Source organism: Sorex araneus, chromosome X (genome assembly GCF_027595985.1).
Source record: "Sorex araneus isolate mSorAra2 chromosome X, mSorAra2.pri, whole genome shotgun sequence".
NCBI classification, from domain to species: Eukaryota; Metazoa; Chordata; class Mammalia; order Eulipotyphla; family Soricidae; genus Sorex; species Sorex araneus.
In genome coordinates this window covers 294,152,376-294,168,759 of record NC_073313.1, presented here as the reverse complement: position 1 = coordinate 294,168,759, position 16,384 = coordinate 294,152,376, and the positions used below count along the sequence as shown (strand labels likewise).

Below are 16,384 nucleotides of genomic sequence, written 5' to 3'. Positions count from 1 at the left end.
TCAGCTGATTAACTCCCATTTTTCCTCCCTGGGCTCCCTCTCCGAGGAAACTGACCATGGCCCTTTTTTGCTTCTTGGGTTCCCTGTTGGGAAAAATGATGACCCTAAGCAAGGCATATGGATCTTCTAACTGCAGTATGTGCACCACCTTCCCTTGCCCATAGAGGATTCCTTCCAAGACCACTAGTGGATGCTCAGCTGAACTATGGATGATACTGAACCCTGTATACGCTGTTTTCCCTATATATACACATGTATGAAGAAAATTTAATTTATAAGTTAGTCATAATAGGAGGTCATCAACCATAATAATAAAATAGAGCAACAGCGGAACAATAGTCCTGTGGTTAGGGCCCACACATGCCTCACACATGCCCAACTGGGTTTGATTCCTGGCACCACATTGTCTCTTGAGCATCATCAGGGACAGCTGTGGGGGTCCTGAGCACCCTGGGGGCCTGGGGATATCCGGGCTTGTGCACTGTGCTGCACTCCCAGCTGCTAAGAATCCTCCCAGCAGGGCCCTAGGCCCCTTGAACACTGCTTGGGAGCCTCCCCACCCCAAAACTAGAAAAATCATATCGATGTATTGAATCATAGTTAAGTGAATGTGGTCTTTTCTCTCTTAAACCATCTTATTTATTATAAATCATATTTGTAAATCACAAATGGCCAGGGGCAACTGGAACCATGGAAAAGAAGCAGCTACTACCGCAGAATGATGCCCGTATTAATAAATGATGAAGCATGAAATGAGCGAATGATGAGCCAAGTTCCCTCCCCTCCCGTCCTTGGGACTCCTCGCGCTTTGCATCTGTTCTCTAGGCTGCATCTTTGGTCCTGGCTCCTTTCTTGTAAGTCACATGTCAGGTCACCACTTTTCCTGCCCCACCAGTCCAGACCTTACTGCTCATGAAATTCTTTCCGTGGTCCAATTCCCCAGCTGTGCTGCCCAGTGGCCCCAGTGTCCTGGCTCTGCCCTGCTTCTCACAGAGTGCTGAGTTGCCTGTGGAATACGGTTTTAAGAGGAAAAACAAAACCTCCTCCCTGGCTTCAGCTGTCCCTGTGTCCAAAGCTTCTCCCTCGCCCACTTCTCAGTGCTCCTGCGTTGTACTGTTTCCGCTACTATTGATGGACTCCACAGACGTGTTTGTTTCAATTTCACACTCTTACCTAGGGTCCTGCTTGAAACATTCCAACTCGTCTAGTTCTTTTGTTCTTTTCTAACTGAAAGATGTTTCTTTAAAAAACTTACTCTTGGGGCTGGAGCAATAGCACAGCGGGTAGGGCATTTGCCTTGCAAGTGACTGACCTGGGTTCGATTCCCAGCAGCCCATATGGTCCCCCGAGCACCGCCAGGAGTAATTCCTGAGTGCAGAGCCAGGAGTAACCCCGGAGCATTGCCGGGTGGAACCCAAAAAGCAAAAATGAATAAGTAAATAAGTAAATAAAAAATTTACACTATAATATATGGAGTTTCTCCTGTTAAATGACAAATAATGTCAAATAATTTTAACTTTTCATATCTTCCAATAAAATATTGGAATATCAGTGAGTAAAACAGAAGAAACTCAATTTTGTTATAAATGACCATTTTGAAGATTCTAGCAAAAACTTTGATGGGGATAAAAATTTGAAACATAGGGTTTCAAATTTGAAAGTTTGAAACTTTAATGTTAATATATTTCTGGATTTTATATTGTCTATAGTTTGTAAAAGTCTTGAGAAAATTACAATTGATAGACATTGGAAATGCTAACACTTTTAAACAGGCTACCTTGCAAATTCAGGTTATTCTGATGAAAACAATTGAGACATTTGAAAGTGAAATAAAGGAAAATTTGGTCTCAGTGTTGATTCACTTACTCATCAGGAGGATTTAATTGAAGGAAATAGATGAACAGCTTATTCACCCAATTTATCTTTGACAAGAACTATTTCCCCAAATTACATAGTGCCATTATATTAATTATACAATTAAAATTATTTTCAGAAACTTCAGTGTGTGTTTCTCATTAGTCATCACCTAAAGGCTTCCATACAGTAAGAGATTTCACCTGGCATGTAGAATCCAAGCTTTGGTTGTCATTTTTATTGCTGATCCCTCATTGGCTATAGGCGCCACAGCGTGTTGCTCAACTGGTCTTGCTGGAAATTTTAAAAGCCTCTACTCTAAACACTCAGAGATCCAAACAAGCACTGAAGCAACCAATAAGACTGACCCACAATGTACCGTGGTATAAGGCCACTTACTCTTGTCTAGTTTACTCGCCTATCTTTATAAGAGCATGCACGCACTGGCTATTCCCTAGTCTTGCCTGCACTTAATTAAGGATGGCACACACGAGCCAGGGAGGGGCTAGCATGCTTGCTCGCTTGTACAGTTTCACGGCATGAAAGGACTTGCAGGGATCTGATTGTTAAGTGATACTTTTGCAACCATCCAGCTCCTAATTAGTGACCTATCTACATGTGTTCAAACAGATTCCAGGTTGGGTCAAAGAACCTTTGTTTACACTTGGCATAGCCCACATTTGCATGTTTAGTGTTAAAAGGGGGTTTAACACATTTAATTGGAACTGATCTTTTGTCGAACCCTGGACCGCCTTTTGTCTGGGAGTGAGGCGTGAAACTCTTGTGGCTTCACAGAAGCTCCAGCTGTCCCTATCCCTGAGAGAAACGTCTTGTCAGCTCTGAGCTTTTCACTCCCAGGTTCTCAGATGTTTGTCCTCATTGAACTGAACTGAATTGACACAGAACAGCCCTGAGGGTACGTGGGTCCTGCTCCTCCTGGAAGAGAGTTAATGGGAGGGTCTCAGGGGAAGCTGCCTGATGCCCCAGGGAGCGCCACCATCTCTGCCAAGCCAGGCTGTCACCCCTAGCATGTCCCTTTCTTCCAGTACCTAGTGGGCTTGCCCTCGGCCGCCAGATTCCCTGTAACCTGGGTTTTTAATGCCACTTCTTTCCAATTTCTTAGGGCTCTGTGCTCGTGTTCTGGTTTTTATCCCACGTAATTCTCTTCAAAGTCAGCTAGGTACTGGGAAGCTCCCGTAGAAACGGATTAAAAAGACCAGGCAGGCTTCCGGTTGCTGTTTGCATGATTCCTTCTGCGCAAACACTTGCTATCAGAAGCCTCAGACACACTCACTTGGAAGCCCCTGACAGTGGTGAGCTGCTGCCTTCACCCAAGAAATGTTCAAATAAGTTGGCAACTGCTTCTGTAAACCTGGATGAAGGGTTCGTGAATCTGACATGTCTCACATAGTTCTAAAGAGAAAGCCACAGGGAGCCACTGAGAATCAGCAAGCACGTGATGACATGGCCGATCCCCATGCTGGCTTTCTCCTCCTCTCACGACACGTGTGTCATGATTCTGTGTGGCTGCTTCCGGCCAGGTTGCAGGTTAGTGTCTGCTGCCAGAGCCTCGGCAGCCTGGCTGGTTCTCCCAAGGATTGAGCCACTGACTGTTTTCTTCACCTGTGATCTTCTCAGTCGGGGTTTCCTCATCTACTTTCACACTGTAGCCGATGTCCGAAGGCACCTGTGGTTTTCACTCCAGAGTCACAATAGAACTCTAGTCTTTTTTTCCGAACTTACTCCTTCAAATGCCTTTACCTTTCTTACAAGCTGCTCAAACTCCATGTTCTTGGATGTCCTGCTGCTTCTTCCAGGAAGCAGAATCTGTATAAGGCTCTTGTCCCGAAGAGCTGAAAGCCTGATGCAAACAGGAAAAAGCATATACTTTAACGAATGTAGCACTGCACTGTACCACTGTTGTCCCACTGTTCATCAATTTGCTTGAGTGGGCACCAGTAACATCTCCATTGTGAGACTTGTTGTTATTGTTTTTGGCATATCGAATATGCCACTGATAGCTTGCCAGGTTCTGCCATGTGGGTGGGATACTCTCGGTAGCTTGCCAGGCTCTCCGAGAGGAATGGAGGAATCAAACCCGGGTCGGCCTCGTGCAAGACAAATGCCCTACCCAGTGTGTATCGCTCCAGTTCTTAACGAATGTATCACTATATCACTGTATCACTGTCATCCCGTTGCTCATCAATTTGCTCGAGAGGGCACCAATAACGTCTCCAAGTAATGAATGTAAGGGGAAAAAAAATTAAAAGTGGCATTCAGGGCTATGGGAGTCCAAAAGAGGGAAGAGTTTCCTATGTAAGAGTTGGAGTGTTGGAAACGAGAGAAGATTCTTGCTGGAGCTGATGAGGCCTGGACCTTGAAGGCTGGCTGAAGCTCAGAAATGCAACCACTCGGAAACGCGCATTCAGTAGGACAGAAGTCAGAATGGGTCCAGTGTGGAGGAGAGAGGGAGGGCATTGGCCGGTACACTGGGCTACACTGGAAAGGCTGGCTGAGAGGAACCCACGAGGAACCTGGCTTGAAAGACTCGCGTTTGAGTGAGTTTGCAGTGAGTGATGTGAATTCATTGACAATTTCAGAGCTGAGGTGTGGCATTTTGAGGTCACTGTTTCTGAATGCTCAGTTTGGCACCTAGCGTATAATGCTTGTTAGGGAGAGAAGAAAAGGGAGGAAATCTGGAGTTGGGTAAGTGGCAGTGGGCATGGAAAGTAAGAAGGGTCACGAGGAAAGCCAGGGAGGTAGGAGAGCAGATTGGGCACTTGCCTTGCATATGTTACATCCCCTGACACCGTATGGTCCTGAGGTGACCAGGAGTGATCCCTGCAGAAAGTGCCAAAAGACCTGAGCACCACTGGGTGTGGCCCCCAAACAAACAAACCAAAAACAAACAGTGGGACACAAGTAGAAATTTTAAGGCAAAGGAGAGGAAGCGCAGGTGATGTACCCCAAGTTTAAGTCTGAGAATTAGGGGCCTCGGAATTTTAAAACATAATTAGGAAGAGAAAGTGCCTAGGTGGGAAGAATATAGTTAGATGCACTAAGCAGAGAGTGCTAGCAAATGCAGGTGGATACTGTGAGCCCCTCCAAATCCACCCTCTGTGTCCTGACACCCCCTATGAACTCAGGATGGTCCGACTTCCTGCCTGACCCTTCCAGTTAGAACAGGTCCTGCCTTCACATGTCTGGCGATCAAACTTGAGCAGAAATGACACAACAGGGCCCTCCTGATCTCTGGGTCCCTTGGAGCTCAGAAGCCCCCACCCAAGACCCTGGCTTCCTGACACTCCCCTCGGGCTCTGCCTCCCAGGACCTGGTCTCCTTCCTTGGCGGGTCCATCCTCCCTCTCCTGTCACCTCTCTGATATTCGCACTCAGGGAAGGTCTCCTGACACAGCAACCTGCATCCTCCAGCGGGTGCAGCCAGGGAGGAAACAGGCTGAAACTTGGGCGTACGGATCACTTCCTGCGCTTTCTCTCTGCTCCACCACGCTCCGGCTTCTGGTCATTGAGTCATTCCTAGGCTGTTTCTGAGGTTGACTCAGCAGTTCTGTCTGCAACCTCAGGAACAGGCGCTGGCCCTTACTCCTCTCCTGTGCTAGTTTGTATCCACAAGTCTTCCCATCAGGGACTCCCAGAGAACGGCGGATGTCTAGCAGGCCTAGAGTATTCTCTCCACCTTGAACTGACTTTTTAAAATTTGTTTTAGGGGGCTGGAGTGATAGCACAGCGGGTACGGCATTTGCCTTGCATGTGGCTGACCTGGGTTCGATTCCCAGCATCCCAGATTGTCCCAAGCACTGCCAGGAGTAATTCCTGAGTGCATAAGCCAGGAGTAACCCCTGTGCATTGCTGGGTGAGACCCAAAAAGAAAAAATAAAAAAATTTTGTTTGGGGGCTCTACCCTGCAGTGCCCAGGGCTCATGCCTGGCTTGTGGTCAGGCTCAGGGGACCAAACGCAGTGCGGGAGATTGAACCTAGGTCAGCAGCAGGCAAGGCAAGAGCCGACCCAGCCCACTGTACTGGCTCTCAGATCCCAAACTGACCTTTAATGAGAGCATCTGGCATCCCTCTTCCTAGACTTTCAACATTCTTTTGGATTCTTCGTGCTTCCTTTGTCCCTCCCTGATTACTCCCCCATCTGTGGGACTCCGCTGGGCCCCTGACGGGTCCTCAGCCCTGGAGGTCTGCGAAGCCCTGGACCTGATGTTTTCCACGTTGGCTGCTTTTGTGGGTGGCTGCCTCTCGGTTCTAGTAGTGGCAGTTCCCCATTCCATGGTAGCTTTCTGGGTGTTTATGATTTGGGGACTGAAGAAACCAACTCAAAATGGGAAGAGGTAATGTCCAGAGACTCTGGGACTGATTTAGTCCAACATCGTCAATCCCTTTCTTCTCCTTCTAAAGATTTTTGCATAATTAGAAACATCCCTGGCCAACACTAAATAAATTCTGCACATGCTGCTTGAATTACTATGCAATCTCACCCCAGTGTGGCTTTCTCGGAGATTAATGTTTTACTGCAGCCATTCCTCTGGGTAGGCTAGAGCCAGTAGCTGTGGAAATCCAACATTTGTTTTTTTACAATGAAACTTTGGGACAGAGCTATGTTTCACAAGTCTCAAAAATGTTGTTCACTTGGGGCTGAGAGTGGCAGGAAAGCATTCTTGGGCAGATTGGTGTGGTAGGAAGCGAATATCCCATCCTGTATTTCTGTATACCCAGATATAAAGTGATGAGAAGGTGCCGTAAGTCCAAGCCATATAAATTGGCACATAAGAGGTAAAATTCCCATTTATCTACTATGTGCCAGTATCTTCTGTGTTCTGTAACCTCACAAATACTTTCTGAGCTTGTTTGCTGAATGGCCCCTGCTCTTACCTGCAGAACTGGAGGTGATAGGCTGCTTTTCTCAGGCTTGAGGGTGCCTTTGCTTCCTGTGGGGCTTGATTGATAAAGATTGGGCTCTCACTGAGAGGTTCTGGGAATAGAGGAATGAAGGCATGGCTGATGGCATTCAGGGGCTCACATCCCAGATGTCAGAGGGAGAATCTTCTTTTCCAGGTCCTGAAAGGGTAACGAAGAAAGGAAGATGTCACTTGTCTCTTCATCAAGTGTCTGCTCCAGTAACAGCCATATTTCATGGGTTCTGGTTTTCATATTTGAGTCCTTTATGGTTGATTCTTCCCTATGGGAGAGCCTGGCAAGCTCCCCTTGGTGTATTCATATGCCAAATACAGTAACAATGATGGGTCTCTTTCTCCTTATCCTGAAAGAGCCTCTAATGTGGCACCTTTGGGAAGGACGAGCAAAGAGAGGCTGCTAAAATCTCAGGGCTAGGACAAACGGAGACGTTATTGGGCCCACTCAAGCAAATCGAGGATCAATGGGATGATAGTGTTAGTGGTAGCGTTAGTGATGGTTGATTCTTAGGTGACCCCAGCCCCCTAAGTAGATTGGTTTCTTCTTTTCATCCCTTCAGTTGACTATTGCTCTGGCTAACCTCAGTCCCATCCGTATGGCACTCCAATCAAATTCATCCTTTTTGTTTTCATTATTGTGGTTCTGGGGACACACCTGGCTGTGCTCAGGGGTCACTTCTGGTTGTTTTTGGGGGACCATAGGAAGTGTCAGGGATCTAACCCAGGCTTTGCTATGTGCAAAGCAAGGGCCTTAACTCCAGTCTTTCCAGCCCCAGTTTCATCATTGTAAAGCCATACCAACTTGAGAAGATCTTCAAGCCTTTCACTCTGTTATCTATTAAGCAGTCTTTAAAATTTTGTCTTATCCATCAACTACAACTTGTACTTGTAACTTTAATATTGCAATCAATCCTTTGCATTAAATTCCTTCTGCTGAAAATTCTTAAATAAGTCATTTATTTTTCTGCTCAGTTGTTGATTGTTTAACTAGTATACAAATCACTTGTCATCACTTGTCATCCTGTTGCTCATTGATTTGCTTGAGCGGGTGCCAGTAACATTTCCATTCAACCGTGTTGCGTGCTAGTGTAGCCCAATGACATCTGCTTGCTCCAGGAACACGAAGAGCCTCAAACCGTTCATTCAGGGTCTTGACGAAGAAGTCCAACCATCTCGTAGGTGAGTGGCCAGGTGTTCTTTTGACATCCTGTGGAATCCAGTTGGCAATGGCTCTAGTCCAGCAGTCATCTCCAAATCATATTATGTGTCTGGCCCATTTGATTTTCGACGCCTTGGCAAACAAGGCATCGTCCCTGATCCTCGACCGTTGATGGAGGTTGGAACTCCAGATTCCTTCTCTCACTTGAGTGAAATGTGATACTCTAGGCATAGCTCTTTCGATTCCTCTTTGGGAGACCCGAATAGTGTTTGTATATGAATATGAGTAATAAACCAAAAATTTTGTTTATTATTCACATATGAATAGCATTCATATACAAATAAAATTTTATTTTAAAAAACCAAATTTTATTCTTGGTTTGTTTTAATCCATCATGGATGCTCAGAGATTATTGGTAGTTTTCAGGGTCACCAGGGTCATCATTCCTGGTAATACTGAGAGGATTATGTGATGGTAACTATTGAACTCAGTCCCCCCACATCCAAAACACACACCTTAGCCACTGAGCCTGCTGGGCTGGACTTTTTTTTTTTAATGATGAGGGAACAGAGGTTAAATAACTATTTCAGTTTTTATTGTTTGGAGGTTCATACCCAACAGTACTCGGGGCTTTCTCTTGCCTCTACTCTCAGAGATCATTCTCAGCAGTGCTCAGGAGACTATAGATGGTGCTCGGAATCAAACCTGGATTGACTCCTTTCAAGGCAAGCACCCTGTCCTCTGTACTATTGCTCCCATCCAGCAGTATTAATATACAAACTAGTGGAGCTTCAAACTCAGGTCTGATCAAATCTGAGCCATGTATCCAATCTTCTAGACCAGCCTGCACAAAGTTCATTTCCTTCTGTATAACCCCTTTATATTCTGGAAAAGGAAAATTCATAGTAACCTTCTCCAGCATTTCCTCTCATTAAATGTTCTCTGCCCCTTCAATGGATGTTCTCAGGAAAGAATTTTTTAATTTCCCCGAATATCATAGTTGGATCATCTGAAGGATTTACTGCTTCTCCAACTTTAATGTAAAGATTGTGAATTGAGATGATCCCAGGAGTCAACAACAAATTTTCTTATAATGAAGAAGATGGGTTAGAATTTTAGATTCACATACAGTTGCAACAAATAATCCCATGTTCCATTTAACCAGCTTTCCCAGTGGTGCCAACCTGCAGATGTGTAATATAAAATCACAATGAGGATATAAACTTTGATTTAGCGAAGGTATTGAACGCTGCTGTAATTGTGAGGACCCACAGTTGTTCTTTTATAGTTACACTCACTCCTTCTTGAGCCCTAGCCCCTCAAGGTCACTCATTTGCTTCCCATTCTATAATGTTGACATTTACAAAATGTTGCATAAATAAATAAAATAGGCAACCTTTTGGGATCAGCATTCAGTATGATTTTCAGATGATTCCCAGTTTGTTGCATGAACAGAGTTCATTGTCCCTTTTTCTTGTTGAGCAGTGTTCCACGGTATAGATTAACTACCATTCGTTTAAACATTCACTCACTGAGAGAAACTTGGGTGGTTTCCAGTTTGGGTCTATTAACAATAAAGTAGCTTTGTGTATCTGTGAAGATAAATGTATATTTTAGGGGTCAGACCCAGCAGTTTTCAGGGTTGACATCTAGCTCTGTGCTCAAAGATCACTCCTGTTGGTGCTGAGGAGCCATATGTGGTGCCAGGGACTAAATTCAGCCTAGCGCTGTGCAAGACCAGCATCATAATCTCTGTGCTCTCTCTCCAGCACTCTCTGTACATAATTTTTTCTTGTTTATGAACATAAACTTTTATTACTCTGGGATAACTGCCTATCAGTAGTACAACTATTTGACTGTAAGGTAGTTGCATACTTAGATTTTTTTTAAAAATTGAGCTGCTTATTTCTTTTCATCCATGGCTTTTTTTTCTTTTTGGGTCATACCTGGCTCTGCACAGGGGTTTCTCCTGGCTCTGCACTCAGGAATCACTCCTGGCGATGCTCAGGGGACCATATGGGATGCTGGGAATCGAACCCGGGTCAGCCACGTGCAAGGCAAACGCCCTACCCACTGTGCTATCGCTCCAGCCCCCCATGGCTGTTTCATTTTACATTTTTACCACAATGTGTGGGTGATCCAGATTCTCTATGTCTGTCGACCTTTGGTCCAGTTATCATTTTTCATTATACCTATTCTGATAGATGTGGCAGTATCTCGCTGTGGTTGGGTCGTGAGGAGGCACTCCCAGGTGGTGCTCAGGGGACCTGAAGGGCAATTCTGGTGATCCTAGGCCAATAGGACTGGTGGTTCATGCAAGAGTCTGAGGAGGTGGTGTTCTTTGGGCCCTCTGGTGCCCACAGGTTTCTGGGGCTATACCAAGATATTCTCTACAGGCCATACTACATTGGAAATAGAACCTGAGTCACATGCTAGGCATTGCCCTTTACACCTTTCCTATGTCCCTGACCCATCTCAGTGTGGGTTTTCTTGCTTTTTTTTAAAATTTGTTTTTGGTGCCATGTCCAGCAGTTCCCAGAGCTTGCCATCTGATGTTTCGGGGACCACATATGGTTCTAGGGATTCAAACCAGTGGTGGTGGGTTACAAATAAGTGCCTTAACTCCTGTACCAACCTTAGTGTGTGCCTCATTAGTGATTAATGACTCTAAATATCTTTTCATGTGCTTATTTGTCATCAATATATATTATTTGGCACAATATCTTTTCAGGTCTTTGTTTATATTCTAAATGGATTATCTATTTATTCACTGGTATATTCTGGATGCTAGTCGCAAAAGGAAAGGTGAAAGAAGGGGGTAGCTCATTGGTGGAAGGAAGTCTGTAGGAAGAAGTGGTATGATCAAAACCACAGATTAAAAACTCACCAAGTGATGAGAAAGGAAGGTAAGGAAAGATGGATGAGAGTTACATTTTTGCATTAGTTGGCCATGATTTTCCTGGGAAAAATGGACACATAAGAGAGGTAAAGCTGGAGAAGGAATAGAGACATGGTACATAGTTTTTAGAAATGAAAAAGCAAGATGTATGCCAGGGCCACATAAAATTTCCTAACCCTAAGCACCCCTCCTAGAGGGCAAAACAAATGTTTGCTGTGATGCTAAAAGGAATTATTTTGTTTTAAACGTACTTAGTCTGTATTCAGGAAAGCAGGTGGGTGAGGTTTGGTGTGGTATTAGGGTTAAACCTTAGGAGTGCTAGGAGGGCAACAGAAAGTTCTAGTAAGAGACCAGTGCTGTGTAGTTAGAATAATCAGACCCTATGGAGAGTATAGGATGAGAGAGATAAATAAGGTGAGCTGGACAGTGCAAGAGGCCTCCTATCTCAGAGGCCATGGAGAACATCTTTTCTGTGTTTCAAAGAGTGATAGAAGTGGAATAAATAGAAGGTTAGGGTTGAAGTGGGATATCCAGAAACAAGTGATGAGCCCATCTGGGCTCTCACAGTGAGAGGTTCTGGGAACAGAGAGGAATGAAGACACGGCAGATGCCCTTCAGGAGTTCACAGCCCCGATTTTAGAGGTAGCACCTTACTTTCCAGGTGGTGACAGGACCAGGATATATCCTGGAAGCAGTTTGCCGATAGATTTGAGGGGAAGGCTCTGGGGAGCCAAGCAACTGGCAGGCTCGCGTGCCTTATCCACTCGTTTCTCAATGCTGCAGAAGGCCCTGGGCTTTCTCTCTGCTGAGTCATTTCTCCCAGGGCCATGTGTATCCTCTGCCCCTTCTGTGATATGGAACCGGCTTTTCCATTCAAGGATTTGTCTTGCAAATGTGGCCACACTGGGGTCAGCCCTTGGAGAGTGGTTTTGGGAAGTGTGGAGAAGAGGCAAACATGTCTCGCAGACTTGCTTCTCACCTGGTGAGTCCCCAAAGATCTTTTCCTCACAAGGAAATAACTTGCCCTCCAGTTTGCTTCTCTCTTGCCCTTACTCTCTTCACTAGTGAATGAAGGTGGGAAGAAGCTACCAATCTGTGAAGCAGAGAAAACGGAAACAGGTACAAAGACTTCAGTGGGTGCTGGAGGACTTAGCAGGAAGCAAAGACTTAAGATAAACGTGTGACATGTGCACAACAGCTGGATGCACCCTAAACTTGGTGGCTCCATCTTCCTTCTTCCTGCACTCTTGTAAATGAAGCTGTAACCTAATGGATCCCCATGAGGATAAGGCCTTTTGGGAGCCTTCTAGGGCCTTCTCTATTGAGTTTGCACATAGGACTGATGATTTCTAGATAGAAGGCACAGACCGTGGGAATAGCATAACAGCATTTCCAGATTAGAGATTAGAGCCGTAGGGAATTTCATTCATGGTGCATCTGGGCGTTGCTGTCTGGAACCAACTTCCCTCCCTTCCTGTTCCAAAGAGGCCAGGCGTGCAAACTTGACTCTAGAGAGCTATGTGGGCACATCCCGCTTGCATGGTTCTGTGGGTTTTGGCTCACAAAAGGGAAGAGGAAGCATGAGTCTTTGATCCTTTACCCTTTGCTTCTCTTTCTGCTATGACCTGGGAAGGTTCGTTTCTCTGTCTGCCTGGTTCAAATTTCAGATTAAACTGCAGGCGCGGCCTTTGTCCTCTAAGAGGACACTTAATCTTTTTACTGGCCCAAACCCCCATGGCTTCTCTGCTAGCCCTTTATGATGACAGCAGGTCTAATACCTGGCACCAGTTCCTGAGCATGTATGTTATGGTTTTTTGATGGATTTTGTGCTACTTTTTATTTCTTTCAGAGCCTGAGAAGCAACTGGGGTCAAACGCCTTTCAGAACCACTGCTACCTGACACCAACACCATCAGGGATGAACTGTTCTCACCTCCTTTGCTCCTGACAGTTCGCTTCTCCCCAGGTAACTAACTAGAGGAATAATGAGAAGTTTGTATTTTTACCACTCTCAGAACACTATCTATCGTTACTTACCTGTAAGGGGGTTTGCTACCTGAATTGCTCACTGCTGCTATTGCTGAAATAAAAGATAAAAGGTGCCATCACTAGGCTCGTTTCATTTTATACATCCAATGACAACACTCAGTATTAATGGGTAGAGTCGAGGTGACAGAGACTCTGGATTGACTGTACTGGGAATGAAATTTCTTCTAAAATGGACATCTGTGAAATAGCATACAAGGCAGGTGATGAGCCATTCAATCTGAAAGATAGGTTCTCATATTTCTGAGGAGACCAGTGTATGTTTGGGATGCAAAGTTCTGAGATAAAAATGATGTGAACAAGCTGTCTGTTTCCAGTTGGGTTGCCATTTCTTCATAACCAAGTCTAGGAGTTTCAGGTCAAGAATGAAAGTGGAGGGGCTAGAGTGATAGCACAGCAGGTTGGGCATTTGCCTTGCACGCAGCTGACCTGGGTTCGATTCCCAGAATCCCATATGGTCCCCCGAGTACCTCCAGGAGTAATTCCTGAGTGAAGAACCAGTAGTAACCTCTGAGCATCGCCAGGTGTGACCCAAAAAGCAAAAAAGCTAAAAAACAAAAGAATGAAGGTGGAGAGCTAGTTCAGCGGGTAGGACTCCTGCCTTGCAAACAGCTGACCTGGGTTTGATCCCTCACACCCCATATGGTTCCAGACCACCGCCTGGAGTGATTCCTGAGTATAGAGCCAGGAGTAATCCCTTAGCAGGTGTGGCCCCAAAACAAAATAGAAAACTCAAAAACCAAAACAAAAGAATGAAACTGGTTGAAAAATAAGATTTATAGCAGTCAATATATACAACTAACCCGAGAGTATCACTTATATTACTTGTCATCCTGTTGCTCATCAGTTTGCTCCATTCGTCCCTGTTGTGAACGTCTCCATTTGTTCCTGTTGTATGCTAGTGTAGCCCAATGGCATCTGTTTGCTCCAGGAACACAAAGAGCCTCAGACCATTTGTTCAGGGTTTTGACGAAGAAGTCTGACCATCTCATTGGTAGGTAGCCAGGCGTTATTTTTATGTAGAATCCAGTCAGTAACCGCTCTAGTCCAGCAGTCATCTCCAAATTGCATTATGTGTCTGGCCCATCTGATTTGAAGACGATGGAAATGGCAGAATGTCAACTATTGAGGTAACAGAAAAAATAATACAATGTGGGGGATGGAGCAATAGCACAGTGGGTAGAGTGATCAGGGCTCAATTCCCAGCATCCCATATAGTCCCCCAATCATCACCAGGGGTGATTCCTGAGTGCAGAGCCAGGAGTAACCCCTGTGCATCTCTGTGTGTGACCCAAAAAACAAAAAAAAAAAAAGGAAAAAAATATTACAATGTGCTACTGGTGATTGAGCATCTGTAACTTGGTGCCACTACCAGTGCTGTAGATTCATCTGTGTACACAGACTTCTCAGTAACTTACTGAGGTATGACATATGATCTCTATTTCACCTGTGCCTATGCAGAATCAGGATAAATATAAACCTATCTTTGACTCCAGGACTTAAGCATTATTAAAGTCTTGCTGTAACACTGTTTGTTACCTTTGTTAGTAGGGACTGCCATGGTATTGGTATAAAACCTTAGATTCCTAGTTCTAAGCCTTATTCTTGCCAGGAGAGGATCTTGCCATTTCTTGTTGAGATAACAAGATTCCCAAATGCTGGTAATGGTTTGGTGTATGCTCTTCCTAACCTATTTTATGCATATATGTATATTCACATATGCCCATAATTACATGTGTTCAAAAAAATTATAACTGTACTTCCATCCATTTTATTTTTGTGGGGAGCCCTGGATTGAACCCAGAGTCTTGTCTCTGAAGAATATGCTCCACCAGTTGGGTTTTATTCATGGCTGAAATCATAACACTGTCTCCTCACCCCTGCCCTGTGCTGCTAGGGATCCAACCCAAAGCCTTACAGATGCAAGACAGGCACTCTATACAACCCTGCTCCTTTGAAGCCTTTATCGATAGCACAGTGGGTAGGGCGTTTTCCTTGCACGTGGCTGACCCAGGTTCGATTCTTCTGTCCCTCTTGGAGAGCCTGGCAAACTACTGAGAGTATCCCACCCACATGACATAGCCTGGCAAGATACCCATGGTGTATTTGATATGCCAAAAACAGTAACAAGTCTCACAATGGAGATGTTACTGGTGCCCGCTCAAGCAGATAGATGAACAATGGGATGGCGGTGACAGTGACGGTGCTATAGAGAATGTAAAGTGATTTGGATTCACAGGTTTTGATTTCCAGCCCCCATTCCACCCCATCCCCACCCAAATGGTATAGGGTTAATGCAGTGGGAGAAAGTCCTGACTTTGAAAATATGCATCCACTTGCTGTAATTTTGTGTCAGATCTTCTTGACAAGTTAGCCTCAGGGATTTTCTTGATGGGGACTACATGAAGAAAATGGACCAGATATAAATCGTATGCCAGTTGGCTCTCTAGTTACGACTGAAAAGATTGGTATTGTTGATGTTGTGTTCCCAGTTGATGTCAGCTGTTCTCCAGGATCTCATTTATGGTTACTAGAATCATTGTGCCCTTGAGCCAGGCTTGGACATACGATACCTCAAATAAGGCTACTGGGAGCTTCCCGGAAGCCCTTCTGTTACCTTTCTGACTGTGCTGGTGATGCAACTGAGGTACCAGTACTGACAACAGTTTTAGCTAGTCAACAAAGTGATGCCGAATGCCTTAGAATGGGGTTTCTCAACCACGTTCCATCAATATGTTGTGTTAGGGGCTTGAGCAATAGTACAGTGGGTAGGGTGTTTGCCTTGCATGCGGCCGACCCGGGTTCAATTCTTGGCATCCTATATAGTCCCCCAAGCACTTCCAGGAGTAACTCCTGAGTACAAAGCCAGGAGTAACCCCTGAGCATCGCTGGGTGTGACCCCAAAAGCAAATATATATATATATATATATATATATATATACATATATATATGTATATAGTGTTAGAACTCTTTATTGTATGTATAGGGATATCTTGTGTATGGTAGGATGATTGGCATGTATTTGAGGGGCTGCCTACTTGATTTCAGTATCAGCTCTTACTGCAGGAATGACAATCAAAGCTATCTCTATATTGTGCTAAATGTTCCCTGGTGAGAAACTGTCAAAAATTAACAATCACTATTCTAGGAGCTGTCTATCCAGTGACAGGATTTCTTGAGGAACAGAACACAAAATTGTACTTGAGGTTGAATGTGTGTTTTATACTCATACTATTATTTACACACACATACATAGCACTGTAGCACTGTCGTCCCATTGTTCATCGATTTGCTCGAGTAGGCCCCAGTAATGTCTCCACTGAGAGATTTGTTGTTACTGTTTTTGGCATATCGAATATGCCATGGATAGCTTGCCAGGCTCTGCCTTGCAGGCAGGATACTCTCAGTAGCATGCTGGGCTCTCCGAGAGGAATGGAGGAATCAAACCCGGTTCCGCTGCATGCAAGGTAAACGCCCTACCTGCTGTGCT

At 44.9% G+C, this 16,384-nt stretch overlaps 1 protein-coding gene across 1 annotated transcript in view; it reads left to right on the top strand.

Annotated features, from left to right (window-relative positions):
* Positions 1-16,384, top strand: part of EVA1A (eva-1 homolog A, regulator of programmed cell death) — a 62,591-nt gene that overhangs the window by 18,877 nt on the left and 27,330 nt on the right. Inside the window, exon 2 of the mRNA XM_055123075.1 lies at positions 12,698-12,813. The gene's annotated coding sequence lies outside the window, so the exon portion shown is untranslated. The remainder of the gene's footprint in view (positions 1-12,697; positions 12,814-16,384) is intronic.